The following is a 10201-nucleotide window of genomic DNA, read 5'->3' as shown; positions in this document are numbered from 1 at the left end:
CAGATGCAAAGTGCTTACTTTAGTCACTTCCAAACCAGGCAATGGCCAGGTCACTTTTGATACTACCACTACAGTATATTACACAATAAAAGCAATCATTTTGTTGGCATGTATAAGCTATAACACCAAAAAATTCAGTAATTTTCTAATTAATTAATTTGATGTACGAGTACATCACAAACTATCCATAAATGCATAGGTTAAGAGAGACGATGATGATGAAATAATAGCATCAGGGCAGGAGCTTGGTATTGCTGACACTTTTACTTGTTTATTTAGTAGAGATACTTTATAGGGAACCCTTGGGACACCTACACAAAATGACAGTTGATTATATGTTACACACACACTTGCCCCTTAGGCAACAAAGTTACAAAAAACCATGTTCATGTAAGGTATACAAGTATGTTTTCTTTTTTCATTTTATATATATATATATATATATATATATATATATAAAACAATTATTCATGTTGTAATATTTTTATTCTAACAAAAATACATGTTTCAAATAGTCACATTTTACTGTAATATAAATTCATAATTCAAATAGTACATTTTAGATCTAGTTCAAGTTTCATCAATGTTTCCAAGGACTGATATTTGCTAGATATAGTGTGATATAATGCCAATATAACTATGCTATTTGTGTGTATGTTTGTTTAATTGCTTTTGCAGCAGCTTTGATGCTTTAGGAGACAGAAGTCAGACTAGTTTGTATTTGTATATGTTAATGTTCAAGAAGCACACATGGGAATAGATGAACTGTACATACATGTCGTGATTATTAAAAGATGCCACTAGAGGGCGCCTGGGCTCAGTGCTTTGGGGAGCAGCTGGATCTGCAAGAGACTATGATGAGCTAGTGAAGGTGGATTATTCTCATTGTGTGTGTGTGCTGTCTTGTAGTCACAAACCTCTCGCTCCTTCCATCCCACTTTCGGTACTCCACATCTCCTTCTTCCTCTTGAGTGTCTATAGTTATCCTTCTGCAGTGATAAGATCTTGGAACTGCAAATTAACCCCAGGAAACCCTCACCTTCCTCAGGCACTGAGATTGGAGATGGGATTTCTAGAGGTATCCTAAAACTCATCTGCTTGCAAGATCATTTCGTTATGTAACTACAGCCAAAGGGACTGGAAGAGACATACAGTAAAGGAACTTTATAAAGCATCTGGAATAGCCTAACCTTCAGCAAATTTCTGCAATAAGATAAGGTATGCAAACATAAATCTATTTATTCTTATTATATTTTAAATATTTCTAATCATAGACAACTTCCACAAATGTATCATCATATAAAACTCTTCTCATACAATCCTCTTATTTAGTTATATAGGAAGGGTATGGAAGGTAACTGATTGCAACCAATATATACTGTAGCTAGGTAATGTGATCCCTAATATAACCTTTCCATACCTCTGCAGCTTCTTGGCAGCTCTTTATATTTTGTATACTAAAATGCATGATGTAAATGTACATTGATAATAATAGATTATACAACATGTACCTGTAATTACACTTTTACAGTGTAGCTGGACATTCAGTTTAATTAAACCCCTGTTTAGGTGGTGACAGAGGTTATATGGTTATATGTGGTATATATGAATATAAAAATGATTCCATGTTGTTTTGCATTCTTTGAATATTTTGTAAACTTTTTGAAATTTTCAATAAGGCGCAGTTTAAGGGAAGATCCCATGGAGATTGCTTTGTACTAGCTGAGTATAGCAAAGGGTGGGTTAGTGAGCCCCCCTTACTGTACACACTTTCCAAAATAATCTGCTTTACACATTTCCAGCCCTGGGATTCCTGTGTTATGTAAGCTCAGAGTGCTGACAGATAACATTGTGTATAGTAACACACACACACACACACACACACACACACATACACACACACACACACACACACACACACACACACACGTAGTTATGGGGCCAAGCCGACTTGCCTACATGTGTACTAATTGGCTCTAGCTGATTCCTATCTATAAGTTATTTGATTAACCAATGACTATACAATACAATTACCCTTATTCGCTCACAGTGGTGTCACCATCATCACTAAACAGCTGAAACAGATTAATATATAATGTACATGGAAGCCTAAGTGCACTGTGTCAGTCACGCACAGAACAAACAATCAGCATCTTTGGCAGTAATAAGGTGGTGGGTAAATCATTCATTATATTGTTATAGTGGGTCCTTTCCAGGGAATATCACAAAGTACTGTATGATCGAGAGTTGTAAAACTTTACAAAATGCTGACACTTTTCCCTTCATTCAGACAAGTACTGTATGAATCACATGTTAGTTCGTGCTACATGTATTATGTGAAATTATATATCAATTTTACACATCAAAATTGTACGTCTATTCTTTAAAACCTTTAAAACTTGGACGTACATAGTAAAGGTCTAAGATAAACTTTAATATGTAATGTACAGTATGTTTTTACACACTAGGCGATTAGGAAAGACAGTACGATTACGACATTGTAATCGTACAGTCGTTCCTGATCCCCTGTAGTGCCTACACTGAACGATACGTCGTTCAGTGCAGGCACACTCCATCATTCCTGAACATGGCCAATCTGTCGTTATCGGCAGATTGCGCTGCATGTTCAGGCGATGATAGATGTAGGAAACGACCAGCGGGAGTGCGCATCGCTGGTCATTTCCCACATTATAGTGCACGATTTGTGCACAATTACTGAGCGATTACATGATTACGAAGTCGTAATCGTGCAGTCGCTCAGTAATATCGACTAGTGTGTACGCACTTTTACTGTGTTATAGCCTGCACTTTAGACAACACAGATCCTTTTGCACTACTAATGTATAGCTATTTTTTTATGCAACTATAAGGAGACTTTTTCACATTAGTCCATGAAATTCAGAAAAACACAGTTGTTACGCCACTGTTCAGTGGACGTTATTGTACATGTTTTGTAACAGATCTCTTCACAGCATATTGTAATATCTAACACATTACACCCCCTGTTTTATAGAGAACACAACTCAGAGAAGTGTAGTGTGATAAAAGGCTACAAATAGAAAATGCACATGTCTGGAGTGAATCACAGTTTTAGGATGTGTGAGATGGAGAACTGAAAGCGATACAGGTGAATCAGAGATTGTTGCTGCTCTCAGCGGTAACACACACACACACACACACACACACACACACACACACACACACTGCTTGGGAAGCAAAACCTTTTCTGCTGTCTCTGGCTTTGTGTATGTCACCAGCAATTAGTGCTCACTGGCATGAAATATACATTGCATTCTTTGCTGATGCACAGCTTTATAACTGCGCCTGTGTTTGTACTGAATGTGTTTTTTGCAAACACACACAAAAATAGTCTTGAATATATATACGGTGTAAGTTTTTGTGGTTAAAGTCAAATTATTTTCACCTTGTAGCAAATGGATGCTGAGAAAGCTAGTTTATACTGAGGCAAGCGGAGTGACACAACGCTATTTGTACAGCGTATGCCGAGTGCCAAGCCATCTCATGTGTGCCGCACTCACATACTGTATACATTATATGTGAGTGTGCTGCCCAGTGTTACCAAGCTTTACACTTTTTCTCCATTCTCCATACAGTAGGTGTATCTGGTGGTACAATAATTTGATACTTTCATTTAATGACTAGATTTTCAGCTGGGTTCAAGTCTATCTAGAAACATGATGGTGTATATATGATTGAGCTGTCTTTATGCCAGAATCATTACCAAATGAAAGTGTTTAATATTTTCCACTTACTGATGTATTTGTATTGGGTTTGGTATGAGATCCCGGCAGTCGGGAGGCCGCTGGTTAGAATACAGACAGCAGCATCTCGACAGTCAGAATCCCGACATCCATAAGGAAAGAAGGTAAGACTAACCCTTACTCCTAGCTAACCCTCCCTCCCCGGTGCCTAACCCTAAATTCCCCCCCCCTAGTGCTTAAACCTAACCTCCACCTCCCCGTACCCTAAATCTAACCCTCCCCCCTAGTGCCTGGCCCTAACCCTCCCCCTAATGCCTAACCCTAACCTTGCACCCTAACCCTCCGCTTAACGCCCGATACTTACCTTCGGGATGCCGTTGGTCGGGATTTCGGCACCAGTATTTTGCCCGTCGGCATCCCGCACAATGCTGACTACATCCCATTTGCATTATTAATATGGATCACCCACTATAACAAGTAATTTACTCTGTGTGTTTGTATGTGACTGCTACATTAGTCCAAGAGATACTGTAAACACTGAAAGATACTGTAGATAGTGATAGCTTATAATTGGCCAACATATGTACTGTAGGTATTAAAACAGTTTTACATTGTGCTGCATGTGTTTTGCGTTGTGTATAAGACAACAAGACTCGGTACTCACTACTAGCATCTGATCTACGCATTGGGGTGTTGGCACTGAGTTGCAATGCATACTAAGGGTTCTATTTACTAAGCCTTGGATGGAGATAAAGTGAACGAAGATAAAGTACCAACCGACCAGTTCCTGTCAATTTTCAAACACAGTCTGTGACATGGCAATTAGGAGCTGATTGGCTGGTACTTTATCTCCGTTCACTTTATATCCATTCAAGGCTTAGTAAATAGACCCCCAAGTAGGTAAACTAATGGAGATGAATTGAACTACCACATTTACTTTCCATCTTTACCATGCTCATAGGAGGTGAGAAGCGAATTATCCTACAGGATTGGGACTTGTGACATGACTGTGTAAAATGTTAATGCCTGTTAGTCTGTTTTCTGATGATTGCTGCTATCCTATGAAAGTAAATGAGAAATGCACATTGGTAGGAATGGACTTTGTAATTAGATTTACTATCATGGTACTGTAGAAACCACCTTTGTAGCAAGATAACTAGAAAATTTCACTTATTGTGGGAAAAGTTGCAGAAAGGTCATGAAAGATAGCACTGAGTGATTTCCTTTCTGCTCCCAATACATTACACTCCTAATGATGCATACACACGTAGCAATATCATTATTGTTCAAATAGGTCATTTAAATGGTCCCTACCAACTTACCATCGACCAGCGATGTGCAGCCACGTATGGACGATAGTATCGTCCATTGGCCGTGCATGCCTGTCAACTTGCTCAATATCAAGCAGGTTACTATAGGGACCCGCGATCAACACTATAGTTGTTGGTAAGTAGGTGTTGTGCTGGATCAATATCGATCATCCAGCACACCAGGGAGGGCGCATGACGATCAGCCAGCGATATATCCCCCTCTTGTCTGTGCCTCAACACACCCCACCTTATATCACATTGTCAGGAGATCCAAAAATCTGCCCTACAACATCTACGTACTGTAGGTGCTTTTAGCAATCACAGCTAAAACCATGAACTAAGCACAGGGGTGACAGGCAGCAAGCAATGTGTTTTATATCAAGAGCTATATGCAGCCACTATTAATAATACAGATATAATGCTACAAATATTTAGTTTTGATATTTTACTATTTTTTTTTTTTTTTTTTTATCACACAGTAAATGAGTCACTGATAGATATTTCCACATAAAACTGTGCTCTGTTGGGAGAATGGATGGTGAAGTTTTAACTAGTTATATTATCAGGAAATCAGTATTGGTGTGTTTGATCTTTAAAGCCTTATAAAGTTCATGTTACTGCAGTGAATCCCATATTATTATATTGCATAGAACATTGGTACCCAAACTGGGTGCCGTGGCACCCTGGGGTGCCTCAGGGCACTTGTAGGGGTGCCTTGGGTTGGTGATCCAGTACCAAATAAAATGATTTTTAGTCAGTGTAATAGGCAAAACCAGTGCTAATGACTGCCAATCAAAAATATGTGGACAAAAAGAAGCGCAGCCCTATCAACCACCACATAACTGACCCTAAGGGTGACATACTCTATAAGCACAAATTACTTTTTAAATTTTTGCAGAATTTCTCAATAAGAAGCTTTTGGCCCAGGGGTGCCTTGGAAAAAATGCTGATACTCTAGGGTGCCGTGATTCGAAAAAGTTTGGGAACCACTGGCATAGAAGATTAAATTGTTATTCAGATCAAATCTTTTACATTATAAAAATTAGAAACTTACTTTTGCCCAACAATCTTTTTGCTATTCATTAAAAGAGAGCTTAGTCCGGAAAAGAACACTTGATTTTCTTTATGTTTTAAGTATACTTAAGAGAAAATTTCCATTTCTAATTTACTGCCTGTGGTTGTTTATATAAAATGTACCAAAACAACAGTTTAGATGTGTAACCAGATATCATATACAGTATATACTCCAGTTTAATTTGTACAAGGAAAAAAAAAATACATTTATTAGTGATTTAGATGTTTTGTTTGTTTTTTTTTAGACTAGCACAAGTAAAATCTTCACACTTGTACTTTCTAGTAAATAACCTCCAATGAATGGAGATCATGTTTATATATATTTATGTATGTATGAGTGCAGTAACCCGCAAGCAAACATTTCTATTCATTGTTTAGCTTGGTTACATAAATTCTTGCACACAGTGATATCAGCAGGAAATTCAAATGTTGATGACTCTGGTTTCAACCTAATTGTGGGTGAGATTATTTTGGAGCTAAGCCTTTAAAGTACTTTCATACTTGGTGACTATTTACCAATGCGGCCTGAGATATCCCGTAGAGAAAGTTGCAGGGGATGTAACGCCACGAATTGTATCCCCCTTGATTTGCTGGGTTAGTGGGCTGGTCTAATCTCTTGGGAATTCGGTAAAGCTCCCCAAAATGTACAAAAATCTCCTGGACCTTCTGGGAGAATAGACAAGTATTAGTACTTTGAAACCTGTGCAAATATTTTGCTCTATCAAAAAAACTTCTCAAAATAACATATAAGGGCAGGGCCGTAACTAAGGGGGTGTGTCCAAAGCCGCCGCACAGAGAGCAGGTCTCTGTGGGCTGGACCATTGCCGCCCCACGGACTTGCTTTTGGCACGCAGGGTGCCTGGAATAGCACCCTGTACACCGGATCACTGTTGCAGCTCTGCCAGAGCATCCTTTAGATCAGGGATGGGGAACCTCAGGCCCGGGAACCGTATAAGGCCCACGGAATCATTTGGTCTGGCCCTCGGAGCTGTTTTCGGCTAGCCTCATCTGTCTAGCAGGGTGCCTAGAATGTCACCTTGCAGCCAGAATCTATGCAGTAGTGCCGCCTGGAGCGTCCTTAGGATGCTTCAGACGGTCACAACGCTGCCCTTATAGCTTCCTGGAGCATTGCTGTAATCACCGGCGATTGTGACCCTGCCCCTGTGTGATGTTACACTGAGTGGGCGTGGCCTGCACCGGGCCCGCGAATAATGTTATATATATCAAAATGGCCCTCGACAGAAAAAAGGTTCCCCAACCCTGCTTTAGATGCTCCGGTCAGGCACTGTACAGTCTGTCTAGCTGATTGGAGCCTCCTCTGGATGTTCCAGTCAGTGCTGCACTTACCAGTGCTGCTGACCCTGCCCTCTCCGCACAATGTAAAGATGTCATGTGCCCAATGTCATAACATCGGGGCGCTAAGGGGGTAGGCTGGCACAGGGTGCATTTAAGCCCTGTTACGGTTATTAAAACAACTAAAAAGGAAAAGCAAAGGTGTCCATATCAACCAATCAGATTATCTATCGTGTATCTAGTACATCCTACTGTAGCTACAATTTGTTTGGTTAGCTAGAATTGGTTAGGTTATTATGGACAACACCCCTCTACTTTTCCTATTTGGAAGTTTTGGGTAATTCTAGCTTGTAGAGTATTCTATATCTAGTCTTTCACACCTAGATGCATGTTCATATGGTATACGTTTAGGAAGCCAGCGGCCGCAATACCGACCGCCGGCTTCCCGACTCCACAATTCCAGCTAGGGTTAAATGACAGGCATCTAAAATCTAGACGCCTGTCATTACCCCTATGCCAGGAGACCGGCACCCGGCATCCCGATCAAAGGTATGCCAGGCGCCGCGAGCGGACAGCTGAGGGGGGGGAGGGTTAGGTTTAGGGCTCCCGGGGGGGACTTAGGGTCAGGCACCCCCCGGGAGGGTTAGGGTTAGGCTAGGGGGAGGGAGGGTTAGGGTTAGGCACCCACCGGGGAAGATTAGGGTTAGACACCCCCCCCGGGGGACTTAGGTTTAGGCAGCGGGGAAGCGGGGGATAGGTTTAGGCACTTAGAGGGGGGATTAGGGCTAGGCACTTGGGGAGGAGGTTAGGGTTAGGCACCCCTAAGGGAGGGTTAGGGGGTAGAATTAGGTTAGTTAGTACTTACCTGGGGACGATCAGGATTTCCAGCGCTGTCGGGCTGCCGCTGCCGGGATCTGTTCCTCTGTCGGCCTCACGCTGCCGGGATTTGAACTGCTGGCCATGCGGCCGGCGGTATTGCATACCGAATGCGTTCATATATGTGCATATATAAATATTAACAATGTCACAAATTGCTTCCCAGAAATATTTTTTGCCAAATTATTATGATTGTTTTCTTTCACAATAAACATATTACTGTACATTCTTTTCAGTGTTTAATTATTTGTTTCCCTTTACTTATCAGTTTTGTTCAACTGGATGTTACCTGAATTGTGACCATTCCCTACTGACTGTGTGACAATACTGACAAATGCAATATTTGTGGACCAGTGTTGTCCAAGATTTTTATGGCATATGCTTCATGTTATTAATGATATAGGACTTCATTCAGACCCACTCGCAAGCGCCTGAGCGCTCACAAGCGTGTCGATGTTTGGCTGTGCGCACGCGCAGTGGCCACAATGCTTGTGCACACGCGCAGTGGCCGCAATGCGCGTGCGCAAGCTCCGGAGCGAGAGAGAAATTCTCTTGCTCCGAGGCTCACTACAAAAGGGGCGGCTGTCGAAGTTGATCGACAGCTCGCCCCGTTTTGTAGGCTTGGCGGGGGGGGGGGTTTCACAAACGGAGGCGTTCCCAAGCGAACGCTTGCCGTTTGTGGGCAGCCCCACTGACATCACCAGTGATGTCAGTGGGAGAGCTTCCAGCTCTATTAAAGCCAAAAGCTCTCTGGGGCTTGCGGCAGACGAGACATTGCCTCAAGGGTCTCGTCGCAAGCCCCGATGGTCGCGATGGTCTCGACCATCGCGACCATCAACCTGGTCACTCTCTAGCGAGCTGCAGGGGGCTGGATAATTTTTTACATGCGGCCGCCATCATTCAGAGCGAGCGCTCGCATTTTGCGAGCGGCTCTGAATGAGGTCCATAGTCTTATGTAATTGAGAAGTATTAAAATACAGATGTGTCCACAAACATCTTACTTCCTTGCACGTTAAACAGCCCATCTAGTCGCGCCATGCCGTGGTATGACTCGGTAGCGCCAAGCCTCTTTTCGTGCAACTTTTTTCCTTCAAATGTATCTTATGTGCAAATAGGCTACACAAGTAGTTTCTGTTGATATAAATGATATGCGACATGCCTATACACTGTGAGTAACTGCGGGTGTATCTGTATGCGAAATGCTGCGTTACAGCCGATGACACTGTAACATAGCATTTTGCATGCAGATACAGTCACAGTTGCACACAGAATATATGCATGATGCATATCATTTTAATCAGCAGAAGCTGCTTGTTCACAATATTTGCTTCTGGTTGTAAATAAGACGCATTTGAAGGTAAAAATTTGCACGAAAAGACGGTCAGCACTACCGAGTTGCACTGCGTCATGCATTATGTTTAACACGACTTGTAGCGCACGGAGGTAAGATGTATGTGGACACATCTGTATATATAGTATAGACAATGGAGGTTCTTAGCAGTGTCTAATACACGCAATGCACGAGACGCAGGAAATGATCAGAGAAGAATAACCTCATTTACAGTATATAGCTTACAGTGGTAATTAGTGTTGTGGCCTTAGGGGCTTCTAATACACTCATAGTGTACTCTAAATGATATATTGCTTTACACATAATATTATCTATGTGTCTGCCTTTGTATCGTACTGTACATTGATCAGCCACCCACACAGAAAAATACACTAGTGAGCTATTTCACACTAATAAGCCTGGATCATTGGAGCCAAGAATGTGCAACTTCAGAAGTCTTATTGTCTTTATTAATGTCCTTTATGTACCTTACTGGCTGCAGTAATTTAGAAAAGTCTGACACCGGGGCAAAGGGATATTCTCCTGGCTCAGACAATATTGCACTTTTTACAGTTCAGCTTGCTGTTAATGCAATG

The 10201-nt window shown here is 41.6% G+C and overlaps 1 protein-coding gene across 1 annotated transcript in view; it reads left to right on the top strand.

Moving 5' to 3' along the window:
* The first annotated feature begins 945 nt into the window (after nt 1-945).
* The window catches only part of CPNE4 (copine 4), a 480619-nt gene continuing 471363 nt past the window's right edge, over nt 946-10201 (top strand). Inside the window, exon 1 of the mRNA XM_088463796.1 lies at nt 946-1218. The gene's annotated coding sequence lies outside the window, so the exon portion shown is untranslated. The remainder of the gene's footprint in view (nt 1219-10201) is intronic.

The sequence above is a fragment of the Taudactylus pleione genome, unplaced genomic scaffold (genome assembly GCF_031769625.1).
Source record: "Taudactylus pleione unplaced genomic scaffold, aTauple2 ptg000053l, whole genome shotgun sequence".
Classification (NCBI taxonomy): Eukaryota; Metazoa; Chordata; class Amphibia; order Anura; family Myobatrachidae; genus Taudactylus; species Taudactylus pleione.
Note: the sequence above shows the minus strand (reverse complement) of the source record. Positions and strands in the feature narration are given on the sequence as shown.